Below are 19891 nucleotides of genomic sequence, written 5' to 3'. Positions count from 1 at the left end.
TGATTGCTTCTTTACTATTTCTTTCTCTAGACTCAAAGCTCTGTGGACAGGGGCTGGGCACCTTGGTATTCTCAACACCTAGGACAGTGGCAGGTGCACAGTAGAAAGTTGATAAATACCTGTTGAATAAATGGCTGTGCCAGAATCATTATATTTAATGGATGTTATAACTTTAATGAATGTACCATGCATGATTCTACCATTCTGAGATTGGGAGTCGATTTTGAAAGCTGTTGAGCTAATAAGAAAGTTTCTCTGATACCTTTCAGAAAAGGCAAGTCTTTCAGAGTTTTGAGCACAGGTGTGATGAACCAAAACTTATGTTTAAAAAGATCCATGTAACCATGCAAGTGAAAGGAAGTGGAAGCAGAGAATTCAGTTAGAAAATCATTTAAATCATCCAGTTATACAGTAAAAATAAATTTGGTTGGGTGGTGATGGTGGAACTGAAAAGAAATAGAAATTATAACAGAAATTGTGAAATTATTACTGGAACCTACTGATGTGTAGGATTTAGGGGGAAATGGACCGAGGCAGAACAATCTAGAGACAAAACATTCACTCTGTACTTCTGAAAATGTCACTGATGATTCAAATAAGGAAAAACTAGATAACTTTTCTACATCAAAATCTATCTTGACTTGCAAAGTAGTCAAAAGGGCAATGAAAGTCATTTTTAAAGCTTCAAGGTCATGAAAGAGTCCACTAGTATCTTCTCCATGTGCTTTTGGTTTTTCTTTCATTTTGGTGTTTTTGAGTCACCCAGGTTGGAGTGCAGTGGCATGATCAGGGCTCATTGAAGCCTCAACCTCGGGGGCTCAAGCCATCCTTCCTCCTCGGCCTCCCAAACTGCTGGGATTACAGGTGTATGTCACCACACCTGGCCTCAATTTGCTTCTAAACAGAGAGAAGAGCCAATATTCCCAAGTAAGGTAATCCTTACTTGACAGAGTTGAAGCAATTTTCCTGGGCCCCAGGTTTAAAGGTGAGAAGGGATGGCTATCTCACAAGTATGTCAGGTTATATCCCAAGGCCTCATTTGTATTGGAATTGTGGCTGATGGGGCCTAACTTCTGATAGTAGTCCCAACCTTGCAAACAGTTACAGGCGATATACGTGTAAGAAAAAAATATTTCTCCCAGCTATAAAAGGTGTGGCTTCATCAGACTTGTCTTTTTGGATCCAAAAAGCAAAAAGAGTTCTGATTCAAATAGTGTTTGACAAAGAAGAGAATGCTTTCATCAATGCAAGTTAAAAGCCACAAAAGTCTGCCTAATGAAAATATTCAATACTTCTTAGTTCACATACGCATGTTTATGATTTAAGATAATTTAATTTTTATAATTTTTATATAATTTAAGATTATAAATCTGTAATTTAAGATTATGATTTTATAATTTTTATCTAATTTAAGATTACACACAGACCAAGGTGTTGACTATAAGATACGATTTCAGGCATTTTGAGAGTAGATGCCCTAAACTTTTCTAAGTTTGATCTGAGAAATATTCTGGATGGAGTCTGTGTTCCCACTGTTAGCATTAGAAATGTAAATGTATACATGAGTCTTAATTTTTACAGCAGGGTCAGTGGCATAATTTATATTTATCCTCATATTAGCTGCACTAATTTATAAATCCTAATCCTAATTAAGATCCATACATAACAACTGGTATATAAAAAACATATAATAATCATATTATTTTCTATTATTTACATTTTAAATTATTCATTAGAATTCAGCTAATCAAACTAATTTCATTTGTAGGTGAAGACAAATTTGGCTCACTTGCACAACCAACTAAAAAAATCCTGAGTAGAATTTTAGCATTTATAGACATGTTAAGATTTCTTTAGTATTCATATGGAATCTGCCTAAAAATATTTTCCCCTCCAGCATGTTGAATTACAGACCATCAAAGCTCTCTTTTACTATCTTGTAATGCAACAAACAAAACCTACTTTTGTTTGTTACCTAGCTCCTATTGGTGACCCTGAAAAGATCAAATTACGTCTGACTTTGTTGTTTTTCACTGATGGTATCACAACTACATAGTGCTCCTATAGTTTCTGCTTTCACTCTTAAGAGGCTAACTAGTTACTAGGTTGCCTAAGAAATCCAATAGTAATCCACAAGGCACAAGTAGAAATTGCATATGCTCATCTTTCTTTTTCGTTCAAAACTAACAACCTCATGAAGGTTTCAGAAAATGTCATAGAGTCAGACCTCTAACATCATGGCAGTTTGAAGAGAATAGAGGTTCTATCAATAAAATGTCAGGGAAGATTTGCCTGGTGAACCTCTGACTCTACTTCAAGGGATGCAATTAGATAAATATGCTAGATTTGGAGACTTGATCTGAAAATGTAGCTGCAGTCAGTTCCTAAGGACTTTGGAATTTTAATATTTATGAAATACATTAATTTTGTCAAACCAGAGAGAATCAGACCGAAAGAGCTGTCATGGGCCCTCACTTTGCCAAGCCAAATCATAAAGAAGGATTACTAACACTGCCACTGTTTTCCGCATGGAGGCCAGATCTTCTTTTGACTTCTGGGTAGCCTCTCCTGTCTCCACAAAAGTTCATATTTACTACATTTGACCTCTGCACCCAGCACTCCCAGACTTCTCTAAGTATGCACCTATTGTAACGTCAGATGGGATCTTTCTGCCTCCCTTTGCTCCCAATAGTTTTAAATTAGCTGAAGTTAACATATTTAATTGAGAGCCACATTATAACATTGTTCTAAACACTTTGTCTTAAATTACATAAGACACTACTGGAATTTTAAATTTTCAAGTAACAGATCATCTTGAAAGAGGTTACAGTCAATTGTTTAATAAAGTGAGTCACTGAAACTTTGAGCTCATTGAGGTCATTTTAAGCTATATTCTATGAAACTCCAATTAGTTCATTCAGTGCATATTTATCAAGTCCTACCATGTATAAGGCACTGTGAACCAGAACAGATAGAGGTTTATGGATAGCTCCGGCCTCATGATGGAACCAATACTTCAGAATTTGCATTCAATTATAAGCAGACAATGAAGACCTTTTTAAAAAAAAATGTTTGCTTTATTTGATACAAGCTCTTTCATCCCAACCTTCTACTAAGTTATCTCTTTACCCATGCATATCAGTATTTGATAAAGAAACTCATTTCTAAGATCTTTGTATGGTGGAATTTATGGTGTCATGGTTAAAACAATGGTCTTTGGTGTCAGATACATGAGAATGCACTGCTTCTTCTGCCACTTACTAGCTTTGTGGTACGGAAAAAAAAATCCCTTAATCACTCTGAACCTCAGTTTTTTCATCTGTAAGACAGAAATACTTATTTTATTTGTATTGGTGACATCATGAGGATAAAATGAAACAATCTGCATGGAACCTTTAGCATATGCCCTCACATGTAGTGGGCCTTCAATAATAGTTTTTATTATAAGGAAGCAGAGTTTGAGTGAGGAAAATGTGCATTATGTGTTTGGTAACCAATATGACTTAGCGGTACTGGTAGATACAGTGGCAGAACTCTCTTCCACTGATAAGAAAAAAAAACTATATCTTGACAGAACCAAAGGAAGCAAAATATCTAGATCTAGAGCAAGGAGAGAGCTGTGGTGCTGGGGAGAAAAGAGCATCAGGAGTATCTTAGCTGGGGTTCCACTAAAAGCAGATCCTAAGGCAAGGAATAAGATGCATGTTAGTTTTCTCTAGAAATAGAAGGGAGGAAGTAGAGGGAATAGAAAGGATTGGAGGAAAAGCCAAATAAGGTTCCTGAAGGGTACCTAAGATTCCTGCTGTTAAAAAGAGGACCTCTGAGAATGCCTAGTGCTTCTCAGAATTGCCTGTTCAAAAGATTGGTGGCTGAAATACTTATCACATAGGTAATTGCCCTGGCAGGTGTTAGTTTCCCTATATTCCCATGCTAGGCCTGAGGAATCATGAAGCAGGCTTCTGCAGCTCTGAAGAAGGCAAAAACTGGGATGATTCACAAAGAGTTCTGCAGGTAGGGCAGCCCAGGACCAGCCTAGATTTCCTAATAACTGTTCACTAAAGCCATAGTGAAATCAGAAGGGGGCACGGGGCTCCAAACCTCTCTTCTACAAATAGTCCTTCTGATAAGCCATGGAAAGCATCAAAAAGTGGAAAACAGTACTAGCAAAAGTGAATGCTGCCCCCAAAGATAAAATAGATATTTGGTTTTCTGGAACCTTTGACTTAGTTTCTAGATTATTATTAATCTAGCCACTAGATTATTGTGACCAAAGTTAAATGAAACAAAATAAAAGTCCAAGGACATAGAATCTTTCCCCTCCCAGAAGTTCTTGCCAGGGTTAGAATCGGAAGGGTTTTAAACATGGCTACCTAGATAGTCACAATACTACCACAAAATAGATGTGGCTTCACAAATGTAATATATCATTGCATCATTCAATTCTCTATGCCTGTAATCACCAAACACTCTAGTCAAAGCCTGATCAATGTAAGCTAAACCCTTCCATCTTCTCTAATGTCTCTATGATATTAGGCTAATGTCACAGTATACTGAAAATGGCAAGTCACAACTTACCCTAGGAACATGATATGGGAAATTAAACTCAGCCTTAAGGAGCTAAAAAGCTTTTGGTTTCTATTTGAAGGGGGCAAGCTGGTCAGCCTATCTAGTCTGACAGTAAAAGGTAAAATCATTTAAAAATAATAATTTATAAGTAATTCAGTTACATATTCAATGCATGGCTGTAATTTCTATCCAATCAAACTGCCACCTAACGTTGCCAGATAAAATACAAACATTGCATGGGATATGCGTATCCCAAAAAATTATGCATTAGTTTTTAGAAATTCAGATTTAACCAGGCATTCTTTATTTTTATTTACTAAATCTGGCAACCCTAGTGCCACCTCCAAACATGAACAGAGAAAAAGCTGCTCATTAAAACAGACCCTGTGTTTTGGAATGATGTCCTATAGGTTTTAGGACATTCTAGAAGCAGAAATATTAATAAATTGATATGTGAATTAACTGTAATGATCTACATGTTGTCTTCTTAGGCATGTTTTTAAAAACTTTTCAAGACATTTTAATAATTTATTTTGTCACAACATGGCCATTTGAAAAATTGAAAAAATATTGTGATGGTAAGAGGAAAATCCCATTTCAAATTATTTCAAATGAGCTTTCAAAACACTCTCATTTACTTGAGTCAAGTAAGCATACCTTAAAATGTTTTCTTGTTGTTCACTTAAATATCCTCTTATAAATAAAATTTAAATCAACTTGTAAGTCTCAGGACTGTTCTGCAAAATTCTTTGATAAAGAGAAACAGCCAAAAACCACATGGAGAGTCACATCATTTTAGTTGCAAGATTCTTGTTCCAGTTCACCTTCCAAAACAATTTCAGTCAAGTAGAAATGTTCTGACAGTCCTCACTTAGAATAGCAAATAATCCCTGCCTTTTCATTCATTCACTCATTACTTCTCTGAAAAGAGAATGTGCAGTTACCAGAATTTTATACAATTAGTGCTCCAAGAGTGTTTTAAATGCAAACCTATAAAAGGAAAGTAAAAACAAATCAAAGTTAATTGTGACTGGCTGGAACAAAATACTTAAATCAATAGAAGGATGGCTCATCTGCTCATCATTTACCCATTACCTGGGAGACGAACACCTCCTGCTGTGCTTGATTTTTGATACAGATTTACCATTGCCTGTATCCTACAGACACACGCTAAGGAAACCCAGACCTTCTTTGGCTCCCTCTCTCATTATCTTCTTTGCACTTAATAACCTTATTCATTCTTATTTTATTATTGCTTGTGTGCTCTTCTTTGCAAGGTAGGCCTATACCCACACACAAAATTAGAGCTTTAAAACCTTATAAAGAAGCTAAGGACCTTCCTGCAAAGCAGTCAGAGGAGGCACCAATATCTGTCTATGAATTGCTGTCTTCCCTCAACTAATCATAATCTGATTATTGTGATTTTCAGAAACCCCTCAAAATAAAATACTTCTTTCACAAGGCATTCCTTGGGGAAAAAAATGTTTGTTAAAATATTAAGATATTAGAAGAAAATGAAGAGAAATAAAAACCCTCTTATTTGGAAATATAAGGTAGTAAAGTATTTACTGAAAGGGCAGCCTTTAAACCCAGACACAGTGTCCAGGTGACAGACTTCAGGGAACAGCGATGGGCAGATACCTCCTCAGAGTTGGAGCCTCTGGCTTTTAAAGGCCACAAATACTCTTCACTGTTATCGATAAAAACAAATTCATCTTGAACCCTACACTGCCTCTCTGCAAATGCCCTTTACCATAGCCAAGTATCAAAAAACTGGAATGTAAAATGTACCTGCAATTGAAAGTTAATACCTATCCCTGAATTAAGTATAGGCCAAATTTAGATATTTCCACACAAGATGATTGGGTTGATACATTACTTTTTTCAGACAATTGTACAAGTGAAAATCTTGCGGCTATATCCTAGTAGTAGTGGTAGCAGTGATGATTTCCAGGGGGGAATAAAAGACGTAAAAGAGCTCTATTTTTTCTTACACTATTTGACAATTAAATGGATGATGTGTAACTACTACCACCATAGATTTACTGGCAATTAACTTCTGTTAGCTTTCTAGCTATGGTTTTTACTTGTACATATGGATTAGCTAATATAAGAATGTAGAGATGACTACATGTGAATAGCAAGTGAACTGATGCTCTGTTACATTTTTTAGCCAAGTACACCCAAATAGGCCAACCAACCACATGAAGATTAGAAATATGTTTCCATTTTAACATTGGAGTATAAATATAAATGAAAAAACCTAGGAGCACATTGATAGAACAGAGGAACACAACAGCATAGTGCAAAGGATGGAAGTTACGATGGTGTACAGAAGGAAAAAGAATAAGGAAAAATCTGATACAAGTGATAGTCAGCTTTAGCCTTTCAAATTGACTGTTGGCTTATATTCCACCGCCACTTCCTCAGTGTGACCATTTTACTTATTTATTTATAGGAAAAGACATTCATAACCAATAACAGGATTGTAATGATAGTAAATGTAGGATTTATGATAGGTTAAAAAAAAAAAAAAAAAAAAAAAACCTTTAACCAACACTAAAAAGCCACCAAGGGCTGGGGTGGAGGGTAGTTACCTAGCTCGCGGTTTTATTTAGTGACGGTTCCACTTTTTCACTCACTGCCTGCAAATCAGCATTTTTAGTGGACAAAGGACTCAGCAGCGGCCTTATGATTGCTTCTTTTCAAATGGTAATGGCTATCCTAACTCCTCTGCCAGGTTTTTCTTACCAGAGCACAAATTGCAGTTTACAAGCCTCTGAGGGGGAAAAAAATCTTAGCTGAATATCTTTTTTTTTATTCGACAAACTGACATGTAAATTACCCTTTAAGTGCTCTACTCTAGGGCTCTGATCATCTCCTAATTGTCACAGTCAATTGTAGCCAACAGTCTCTTCAATCCCAAGCGCTTTGACAACAAGCACAAGGATCAAAGCAGAATCAGCTCCCTGCAATATCCTTCTGTTTAGGATGCTACAAAACGCCTGCAAAAGAAAGGTGTAAGGGCATTGCTGTAGAGGAAACTGAGAGTAGCAAGTATTACAATAGTCATTTTCTTCATCTCTAAAATTATGCTGTATAAGCTGCCGTGATCTTTAATCACATGTGCAGAACAAATATATAAACCTCCCAGGCAATTAATATGCTCTTAAGATTATACTAATAATCGAGCTTTACAAACAACACCATCTCCATGGCTTAGGAAAACTATGACACTGGTATGGGATAGCAATCATTTCATAGCAGTTTGAGCATCAAAAACTATTGTCAAACATACTCCACATTTGAGCATAAATTCTAAAGCACAGTTTTTATTACTTGGTTTGGTGTCAGGATTCACTGCTTCTCCAAACTAAATAGCCCACTGAAAATTCTACAGTTTCTTAAAAATTAACCTAGAAATGTCCAGCTGGAAATGTGGCACCAAACCAATTAAAAATGTGACACAAAAACTAATTTCTGAAGAATGGATTTTTTTTCCTTACCAGAGGTAACTCTGTCTCTACTGGAAACAAACTTATTAAAAGTCATTACATGTCTAGAAACATAATTCCTACATAAGATGTAACTATCGGGATCATTACTTTATAAAATCTATCAATTCTTTCCAACCAAGGTAGTTATATCACTAACTTTTGAAAAAGAATACTTATGTTTTTCAAAAGATAAATAGTTTCATCTTATTAATTATAACAATATAATTAATAATTCAGTAGAGAGAAAAATCTAATAACAAATCTGTATAAAATAGCTACTTTAAAAATAGCCTAAAGGTTGTCAGAAAAGTGACAAATGGAAAGAAATCAAAGGTACATTTGATACTCCCCTTACAGCTTGTCTTGTTGTACCCAGGTATTATGCACATACAGCATGTAAGGTCATATGTTGATTGACAGCCTTCCTATGCTGAAGAAAAGAACTGAAAAAAGAGGCAGCACAGGGCAAATACCTCAGGTTCCTTTCTCAGCTAGTTCACTCAAATCCCCCTGTAGGGGTTTCCAATCCTCCCCTCAATTTCACCTTGAATTCTCTGGTTTGATTGAAGAGCTTCACAGAAGGGTCTATTACAGATTGAGGAATGATCCATTTCACATCTGAAGCTCCAAAGAGCTACTTGTGAGGAATCTTTGAGTGCATTTATCTCACATGTGAAGCTTTCTACAAAATCAATATGGGTATTTTTCAGTTTGACAAGTCAACATGAAATATCACATAATAATAGAAAAACAGAGTTGTACATTTAAACACAGCCAATACAGTTATCTGTGACAAAGCTTATAGTTATTACTCATGGATATTCTTGAGTATGTCTAATCTAAATTCATCCTGATGACTAGGCTAAAGAGCATAGAAAGTGTAACTGATTGGTCATCATATTTCTGGCAGTTCTGTCCTAATTAATCCAGGTTTTGTGGTGAGGGTGGAGAATGGGCAGAAATCATGGCTTTTGCTTCTAATGTGAGATTGATATGATAAGTGGGAAGAAGCTAACCAAAGGTGAAAAAAAAAGGGAAAGAAATAGAACAAAGGAGAAATATTTCTAATAATTCACATTTAACTAATTGGCAAAACTGGGTAAAATGGTCACCCAAAGAATGACAACCATGTCTTAAATCCCCACCACAACTGAGGCAATTACTAGCAGAATAACTGACATATTTGTGAATAAGTGATGTGTTTGTGTTGGGGTCTGACAATCTTTGGGTGAATTCCAAGTTTATTTTACCATCTGCATAAGCTTGAGGAACACGATTTCTCATCTCCAAATCTGTTTTTTCATTTTGAAATGGGATTAATCATAAGATTGTATCTTATACGTTTTCATGAGAGTTAAACAAGATGCTGCATAAAGCACCTGGCACATAGAGAGCATCTCACTATTGGTAATTATTGATGAAATTATTAGTTTTGTTGAACCCACTCACCAAATCTCTAGGGTTCTAACCTGGTGCCACTTCTGTCCCCCAGGACCTTTCTACATTGTTTGGTGTTCCCAAGTGGTAGATGACAATTCTGGTCAGAGTGTACTCACTGAATTAGCTCTGGTCCTCGTAGAGGAGTGCAGCGCTTGTCTTAGAAACAGTCTTCCTCTCGCCAGGAAGGCTGTCCTCATCAACCACATGGGAGAAAACCAGATGGGAATGTGAAAAGGAAAAAGGACTCAGGCATAGAGTCCAAATCAGCTGATCAATCCAGGCAATGAATGAGGTGAGAGATGGAGAGAAATGTCACATATGGTTTTTCTTCATATGGCAGTATGTTATAATTAATAATGGAGTTATCTCTATATACCCCCATGAAAGACCTTAAAAACAAACAAAATAAACACCCCTCAGGAGAAACCCAGATCTAGTTAAATAGTTTACAATAACTATTTATTCCTCTCTGTCACATTTTCCAGTAACCTAACACTATGCAATACTTGATTATCTGTGCTTAGGCCAACTAATCTGTAGAATACTTGAAATATATTTTGAATTTTTTTTTTAATTTAAAATTTTAATTTTGGGTTAACTCTCCCCACCACTCAGAATAAACCCAGAGTAGACAAAATATGTGAGTTCATGAAAATTCATGTTAAAAATAAAATAAGAAAAAATGTCATTATAAAGTATAATTGAAGTTTAAAAACTTTTATCCTATATTCCAAAGTCAAATAACTAAATATAAATGACTTTGTGTTTAATTAATTCAAACAGTATGTATCAAGGAATTAATATATACAATATTGTTAATTTTTGCTACCCTACTCTTCTCTATTATTAAAATTAAGCTACAGCTTTCATTCCAAAGACTAATTAAAGTATTTTCTTATATGCTGTATAGAATTACAAGTAAAAATCAAAATAATTTTCTACTTAAAAAGGGTCATTTCTTTTTTTTTTTTTTTGAGACAGAGTCTCAAATACATTTCTTTAAAAATGTATTTGATTTGGGTTCAAAATACATCTTTACCAAGGAAACAAGTTTATAATCATTAAGTTCCCAGATTGACACGTAAAAACATGTTTAATGTAAAATGTACCTAAAACACACTTATAATACCAAGTTGTGAGCAACTCTAGGTCATGAGGACTATAAATAAATTTAACCCTGTGAAAGCTTAGGGAGTATCACTGGGCATTAAGTTTACAAACTTTGGGACATAGCAGGCAAGAGATCAGAGAGAAGGATGGATCAGTTATGAGTTCGTTATCATCATTCTTGTCACCATCACCATGTCAACATTATTATCATTATCATTATCATACCATATTTCACCCAACATATTAGTACAGGATAGCTATCAAAATGATAATGGTAGGTAGCCGGTAAGATGACATCTCATCATCTTGTATTTTTGAGTGGAAATGAAGTGTACCAGGATGTCAGAAACTTACTATACTTTCTCTGGTACATAAATGTCTTCCATGATTTTTATTTTTCCCAATCAGGACCATGAGCATTTTTAATGTGCTTTTCTTCAAGAAAATAAAGGCCCTAAAATATTAGCCAACATTTCAACATCTCCTGCTTTTAGATTTTGCCTCATACTATGGCAAACCAGACTCCTTAAGCACAGCTTTGAAAAGTCTGCAAAAGGAACTAGCTTGGGACCTGTTTAACATTTTCCTCAGCATTCTGGTAGTACCACAATATTGAAGTGAGTATTTGCCTTAAAAAAAAACTCTTGATGGAAAGTAATTTTACAATTTTTCTCAATTGTGTATTTTGAAGTTTATCCTCCTTCATTTTCAGGGTACTTCTGCCCTATCCCATTTCTGGTTTTGATTTTAATTATAAACCTTACTATTCAAAAGAATCAGTAATATCTGTCTTTCAGGTATTTCAAGTAACAAACCTTGTATAGTTCAACTAATAAAAATGCTGACTGTGGGCATTCATTCCTGCCACTTGTCCACACATTTCAAGTAAGTACACACTATCCCTATGGTTTGCAATCTAACTAAATGGCCTCTGTTCTCATCATGTTGTATCAGAAAACATATGCTTACCCTCACTTTAAATGGAATCAAGCAGAGGCTGGGAGGGAGGAAGAAATGGGGAGTTATTGTCTAATTTTTGGAGTTTCAGTTTTGTAAGATGAAAAGGTTCTGTAGATCTTTCACACAGTAATATGCATATACTCAACACTACCAAACTATATACTCAAAAAATGGTTAAGATGGTGAATTTTGTATTTTTAACCATAATTTTTTCACAAAAAACTAAATAATGTAGTCAAACTGCTTTTAAAAACTCGTTCATTAATTCAATAATAAATGAATAATTATGGAACATCTTTTACAAGCTGAATTAAGGATATCTTGTTATTTAAGTGTTAGGCAGCCAGGATCCTAGAGCTCATCCCTAATTTCTTTCCTATGAAAATGTTGCCTGGGAAATTGTCTCTAGAGTTTTCAGTTCCAAATCAACTAACATATGACTTGACATAGAATAAATTGCACATGAAAGTACAGGTCAAAACTAAGTAAATTAATGAGACTCCGATGATACAATTTCACTTCTCTTCTGAAAGATTCAAAGAGTGAAGCACAAGAAAACCACCATGCCCAGGTGCTCTGTTCTAAGGCTGCAACTACCATACACTGTTACCATTTAGAACCTCAAAATTTCACTGACTCTTTAGAGGACCAAGCAAAAGTTGAAGCTCATTGAGACAAAAATACTTGAGCCCAAACCAAACTAGTTTTCAGTGGTTTCTCCATTTTTGTAGCAGAAGTTCCACAGTACCTTACGGCTCATTTTCTTTAGGGTTGCTGATTCACATGGTTAGAAAATGTCTTTAATATTTTAACCTGGTTAATTTTTTTACAGTTTTTAAAGAAGTTATATTATAAAATAAAGATTTTTCAGGATTAAAGGTCATAATGCTTTGTTGTTTTTGTTTTTGCTGTTGTTGTTGTTAACAAGCTGATCAAATTTATATTTGTCCCACACAAAGTTAGGACACAGAAGCTTCAAAAGACGTAGACAAAGGTGGGGCTTGGTGGCTCACACCTGTAATCCCAAGACTTTGGGAGGCTGAGGTGAGCGGATCACGAGGTCAGGAGTGTGAGACCAGCCTGGCCAACATAGTGAAATCCCTTCTCTACTAAAAATACAAAAAGTAGCTGGGCATGGTGGTGTGCTCGCCTGTAGTCCCAGCTACTTGGGAGGTGGAGGCAGGAGAATCTCTTGAACCCGAGAGACAGAGGTTGTGGTGAGCTGAGATTGTGCCACTGCACTCTAGCCTGGGAAACAGAGTGGGACTCCGTCTTAAAATAACCAAAAAGGAAGAAGAAGAAGTAGACAAAATAGAACCAGAGTAGCTTGTGGAAACTAATGTCTTTAGAATCCTGCCTCATATACACAGAATGAAATCAATCAACAGTGCAAGCAGATAGTTTAGTTTCCTTTTTAATGTAAGATCCCAGGGATAAAATGATGGGATAAAAGTTAACAGACATTGTGCACTGATTCAAAAATCTATTTTAATTTTTTTCTGCATTCACACTCCAATCATTCTGTGACCTAACCATTTATTTTTAACATTTGTTCTTACAGTCTGCATAGTTTACTAGTTTAGGGGTGGCAGAACCTTGAGGGCTGGTGTGAATTCGAGTTTTGTAGTAATACTAATAGTTTTAATAATAACAGTTACCTCTGACAACATCACTTAGGCAATTATTTCCTTAGAACAATCATGTGAGTTTAGTATCTATACCTCGTTGAGATATAAGCAAACTGAGACTTAAGAAATTGAATAACTTGGCCAAAATTGTACACTAAAAAGATGCCGTGCTCAACTACAAAGCTTTCCTGCATCTTGATGAATTGCCATAAGTGTAGCTTCATGTCAGTGTAGATGATTTTTCCACCTCATCTATTACAAACCCTATGATAACCAAGTAACCAAGCTCCCTCTCACTTTTGGGATATTCTATTGCCCAATCGTTTCTGAATAAAAACCGTATCTTCAACACAATCACTTGTTTTGATTGACTCTATGATTGAACCAAATGTAGTCATTAGCCAACATGGTCATTGACTATCAGCAGCAGCTCCCTTTGTTCCACTGCTACCTCATGGGCACCAATGTGTGACTCACTTTTATGGAGTGCATGTTCATCAAGCGACGAGCTTACAGACTATTTGCTACACACAGCAACATCCACAAAGGATTACTTTGTAATTTCCTTAAAGTCAAGGCTATCATCACTAGTAATTTAGGGTATTCCAGAAGATACTAATATCCACTGCAAATACCATAATCAACACCAGTGAAGAACATAAAGACTAGCACAGTGGGCCTTTCCATTTCCCTGCCTCAGACCCTTTCCCTTTCCTCACACCTTTCCATGCCTAGGTGGGTATATTTGTGCCTTTCCCAATGAATACAGAGTGGGGACACACTCACTTACTTGGGGCTAGTCTTGGAATCCAAAAATAGTGGGACTAGAACCCTAAAAACTCTCAACTATGCCATAAAATTACATACGAGAAAAATGTGGTCCAAAGAGGTCAAATGGTTTGCCCAAGGGCATAAGCCAACAAATGAAAAAGTAAAGACTTTAAACTCCAAATACAGTGCATTTCTGCTTATAAGACTGTCTTCAATAAAAGTCCAAATAATTTACTAGACACTTTGCATACAGTATTTCATGTAATCCTCACAACCTTCACATAAGATAAAGATTATTACTCTTCCTACAAATGAAACAGATTAAGTAATTTAGCAAAATTCACAGGGTTAGAAAGTGTCAGTAGCAGAGATCAGCTATTAACACCTTACTTTCAATGAAATGGAAGGGAAGGGGAGGGGAGGAAAGGGGAGGGAAGGGGAGGGGAGGAGAGGGGACAAGAGGGGAGGAGAGGGGAGGAGAGGGGAGGGGAGGTAATCCAGAAAGAATTATGACACTAGACAGTGAGACAGTGATGGATTGATTCTGAGATTAGAGAAGAGAAAGTCGTGAAATTAAGGCCTGAGAAATTTATTTTAAAAACTAAAATAAAGATGTTACATAAACACACTTATCTTTAACTTTATTTCTTTATAACCTCTTTTTTCCCAAAAGGGTTTAAGTAGTATTATTTTTAAAATGCATCCAATACAATAAAATAAACTAAACTTAAAGTAGGTGAATAAAATGAGTCCAGGAGAAAATGCAGTGATGTAAAAGAAACAAAATTCTTGCAAGGAAGCCTGATACACTTGCCAGAGGTAGGCTATAAATTTGAATCTGAGTTTTCAGACAGGCTACATGAAGAGGGAAACATGATCCATTACATGAACTGCAGCATCCCTAAAACAAAGAACGAGCCATTTGTCCAGGAGGGACATAATTATTCCTGGTTATGAGCCCACAGAGAAATTTGTCCCTGCGGCCCTCCTTGAGAAGGCACAGTAGAAAGCAGAAAACAGAAAGCCTCGACATATCCTCGCAACACACAGAACAACGCATTGTGTAGGGCTGTTTATTGTACCTTTCATTGGTGCAGCAGCCTTGCACTAATGGGGCAGAATTCAGCCATGGCAGTTCTTTGAGGAGAGCATGCTGGTTGTCTCCAGGAAAGGGAAGAAAGAAGAGGACTGTGTTGAATGGGAAGGATGTTGAAACCATACAGACACAGTGTGGAAGTCTTTCACAAACACAACTCTAAGCTAACCTCTTTAACACCTTTGCTAGAACACCACCAACCTATCTCAGTTTATGAGTCAACTAGCCTCTTTCCACTTACTTTGTCCAATCTTGTTTAGATTCACTCTTCCTAATCTCCCCTGGTGCCAAGGAGGAGCAGATCAAAACCAGCAGCTTCTGCAACAAACCAAAGTCTCAAGTTGACCTGAGGAAAGTGATGAAGTGGGCAGATTAGGCAAAACGAGGCCAGGAGAGCCATTTCAACAATGGTGTGCTCAAAGATGGTGACAGTGCAGTGTGTCAAATTGGGGCTCCACCACTCAGGCTCAGCAGAGAGCTCCAGTGACTGCAAGCAAACCTCTGCTACAAGCCTTTGCACTCATTCACTTACTTATTTACTGAATCCATAAATACTTATTACTAAGTATTACGGTCACACGGTGGGGATACACAAGTCAACAAGACACAAGTGACCCTTTCCTAATGGAGCCTCTACCTGAAGACATTCCTAATCGGGACAACTCGAGGAAGGAGAAGAGAGCTGGAGAATTAATTAAGGATTAAGGAGACCCTGCCATTTTTTCATAAAAGGCCATAGGAAATTTCCTCTGGGAATTGGGAGAGCAGCCCTTCTTTAGATATTAACTAAAGACCGTGGCCTTGCACTTCATTTCAATAGTCCATGCCTTGCAGTTGCCTCGTCTATCAAGAAGGAAACCAAGACCTGCAACAAATACTTCGTAGTTTCTTATGACAGAAAAAAAGGAGTAAGGTGCAAAAGCGAAAAACATTCTAGAAGTATTAAAATGGGCCTTAAAGTTACTATACATCATAAGCGTACCCGAGTGTCTGTCATAGTTAGAAACATATTAAGAATACAAGATAATGAAATAAAAATGAGCAATTTATTCTATCTAAATACTAGACAACTATATTAATTAGTAACATTTAATGGTTTGCACGGAAGGGCTCACCAAATTACAAATATAGTCCTTCTAGAATACTAAAACCATAATTAAGTATAGGCTGAAATAGAAGCACCAGTGAACCCTTACCTGTTGATATACAAACAATGTGATTATGTATAAGGAATAAAATACAATTTAAAATAGTCATGTCACATCATCAAGCAAAGTTCAGAATGTGCTACGAAATAACTCTGTTGTAGACAGAGTTGTGCCTTCTTCACCTGCAATTTCTTTAACTGAAACTGGAACTATCATCTCCCTTCCCTAACTCACTGGTTCTTGTTACACAAAAGAAATGTAGCCAACTGGAAATAATGAGCAGTTGTCCTGACTGTAGAGATTAAACCAGTTTTAAGCATTTTTACATAAAGCACATATCACAAGAGGCACTGCACAGCATTATTCGCCTGAGGTCAGATTCTTACCTTTTCCTTTTCTAGATAAGTTAACAAGCACTGTGTATTTAAGAACTGAATTCTTCACCTTCAAAGTTATCCGATTACATGTCATAAAGAATTTGATTGAGAGTAAAGGGGATCCAGTTGTGGTGGTTCATGCCTGTAATCCCAGGGCTTTGGGAGGTCGAGGCGGGAGGATCAGTTGAGGCCAGGAGTGTGAGACCAGCCCAGGCATCATACTATGATCCCGTCTCCACAGAAAATAATCCTACTTCTAGGTGTCTATCTATCCAGAGGAAAAGAGTCATTTTACAAAAAGATACTTGCACACTCATGTTTATAGCAGCACCATTTGCAATTGCAAAAATATGGAACCAGCCCAAATGCCCATCAATAAATGAGGAGATACAGAATATCCTCTCATTTTATAGATGTACATATTATACCATGAAATACTAGTGTATATATAGAGTTATATATATGTTAAATAGATACACACACGCACGCGCACGCACACACACCCACACACACACACCATGGAATACTATTTAACCATAGAAAAGAATGAAATAATGGGATTTGCAGAAACCTGGATTGGAGAGTATTATTCTAAGTGAAGTAACTCAGGAATGGAAAACCAAACATTGTATTTTCTCACTCATATGTAGGAGCTAAGCTATGAGTCTGCAAAGGCATAAGAATGATACAATGGACTTTGGGGACTCTGGGGAAAGGGTGTGGGGGGTGGTGAGGGGTAAAAGACTACACATTGGGTACAGTGTACATTGCTTAAGTGATAGGTGCACCAAAATATCAGAAATCATCACTAAAGGACTTATACATCTAACAAAATACCAACTGTTCCCAAAAAATCTATTGAAATTTAAAAAATAAAACAAAAATAAAAATATTAGCAGGCATAGAGGTACACAAATGAAGTCCCAGTTACTTGCGAGGCTGAGGTGAGAGGATTCTTTGAGCACAGGAGTTCAAGGATGCAGTAAGCTCTGGGTGACAGAGCAAGGCTGTCTCCAAAAAAAAAGAAGAAAGAAAGTAAAGGGCTAATTGTATACCTCACTTTCTAAAGTAGTATGATACCTATGTAATGCTCTTTTAGCATCCTTTAAAATATGCCTAATCTCTTACCTCTTCCCACTTAGTTTCATGGATTCAAGGCCATTTAAATGCCTCTGGAAATCCCAGGCACCATTATTTCTGGAGATCAATTATATCAAACATTAAAATACACCCATGTCACACTTTAAATGCAATCATTTTGCTGTAAAACTTTTGAAATAATTTTTGTTTTTAAAACTATTTTTTGTTTCTGAAATAATTAGGCCTCAAGTAATACACCAAATTTACAATCAGCTGTGATTTCTAAGCAATCAACATGCACATTTGAACTGTTTTTAAACGTAATGACGATTTTTATGAGTACTCTTTTTGACGATGAATGAAGCTGACACAACATTGCATTTGTTTATATTTGTTAATCTGAGTTTGGTACTTTTTGTCATTTGCAACCAATGTAATTATAATCAGACCTTAAATATTTTCCTAAGTCTATGAAACCTATAAGCTCTGCAGTGCTTTGGTTCTCAATGCTGGAATGGCCCCACCCACGTCAGCCCCAGATAGCATTTTCACCAGAGACCCGCTCTGAAAGTCTCTGGAGACTGAGCCACCAAAAACCCAACCCAGCGGCTGGGCATGTGAAATACTGCCTTGTCTTCTCTGGTTGAAATCTGGCGCTGGCCAGTCTTGTGACAAGCAGTCCACATGTAGGTAGAAGGGATACTTTCTCTGAGCCCTCAGAACTCCTCAATGCCTGGTAGCTACATTTGGCTCCTTGTTTGGAACATTTTTTTTTTACATCTTTCAAATAAAATCCTTTCAAGGTACAGTTGGATGTTAGAGGAATAATATGTAACTGACTACATTCCCTCTCATTCACACATACACACACACACAGCACTCAGAGGAAATAGTCTTCAGAATAGATACAATGTATAGCTCTTAACATCTCATATTCAGTCTTTAGAGGCTTCTCGAAGGCAACTACTGCAGCTAATAAATAGCCCTGGATCCCCACAAGGAGTGAATTATGCTGGGGCCAGAAGTCTCCTAGTCCACCACTTCCAATGCCATAGACTCTCATCCTTTCTACTGTACCACTTTAAAGGTGAAATGTCTGGAAAATTTGGAAAATCATGGGAGTAATTATGGCATATTCATATAATTTAAAATTTCATGGAGATTTTCAATATTTACAATTCTAATTTCTTTGTGGATGACATTAAATTTCTAAGACAATGGCACCATTAATCCTTAAAACGTATATACCTTATATTGGGACCTGATGCTATGCCTCTGTAAGCATCTCCCTAATCCAACCTCTCCCTTTACATTTAAAATTGGCTGAGCCTCTATCTATGCCAGGGACCATGCTGAATCCGGGTGAGTACAGCAGACCCAGTTCCTGGGAACAAAAAGGGCAACTATTGCGACCCATTGTAGTGTTTTATGTATGTGCTTCTAAGAGACTAATTTAAGCCCATTTTACTGAAATCCAATCCTATTGCATTTTGTTCTGCCCACAGAGTAGGTAAATAGCAGCCAACCACCATCCTCTGCAAGATAGCTTTCCTGATACTTGAAATACTCAAGTTCTTTTCTCTTGTTCAAAATAAACATATTTTTTCTGTAAAGAAAATAATGTTACATTCGATGTATGCAACAAGCCAATATAACTCCTTTGCCTCGTCATCACCTTGTCATTGACATGAAAATATGGAATATAAATTTTCAGTCATGTTGAAAGGATAAAGCAAAAGACAGTCCCATGTGATCAACCAGTTTCTTAAGCATTAATCTATACACTAAACCTGATATTGCCGTTCTAAGAAAATGCACTATAATGAAACAAAAATTTTGCATCACTGCTCTAGCAGAGGGAAAAATAACTAATAGTCTTTATCCCTTATGACTCATATCAGAGCGCCCTGCCCCCAAAGAAATCAAGACACACTGTCACTGAACCACATTATTATCCCTTAAGAAGACTATAAAATGTGTACATCATTCATTCGTTGACATTGAACTTGTGCCAAAACTATTAAGAGCACATATTAATAGAGATCCCAAACGTGTAGGAATGAATACAGAATAAAACACAAAATGAAATTGGTATTCACTACTAATTTGTCTTTTATAAATGATTAAGTAAAGCATTTGAAGGAAATAAAAAGGCAATAAATACCCTTTTATCGCAAACTGGGGGATTTCTTTTACTCCAGGCTTGCATACAACCAGT

At 36.5% G+C, this 19891-nt stretch overlaps 1 long non-coding RNA gene across 6 annotated transcripts in view; it reads right to left on the bottom strand.

The window, feature by feature from the left end:
* Positions 1-17068, bottom strand: part of LOC116556892 — a 391699-nt gene extending 374631 nt beyond the window's left edge. For 3 of the 6 annotated variants that reach the window (XR_004271230.1, XR_004271235.1, XR_004271234.1), the window contains exons 1-2: positions 16603-17068; positions 15310-15414 (exon numbers count right to left, since the gene is read on the bottom strand). This is a non-coding gene — a long non-coding RNA (uncharacterized LOC116556892). Of the gene's footprint in view, positions 1-821; positions 5557-7163; positions 7572-8607; positions 8746-15309; positions 15415-16602 lie in introns of those variants that run through there. The other 3 variants (XR_004271233.1, XR_004271232.1, XR_004271231.1) reach the window with 3 other exon arrangements.
* Between the last annotated feature and the right edge of the window lie 2823 nt (positions 17069-19891).

This window comes from Sapajus apella, unplaced genomic scaffold, assembly GCF_009761245.1.
Source record: "Sapajus apella isolate SASKATOON/1434 unplaced genomic scaffold, GSC_monkey_1.0 scaffold18, whole genome shotgun sequence".
Taxonomy (NCBI): domain Eukaryota; kingdom Metazoa; phylum Chordata; class Mammalia; order Primates; family Cebidae; genus Sapajus; species Sapajus apella.
This window is presented reverse-complemented; position numbering and strand designations above follow the sequence as displayed.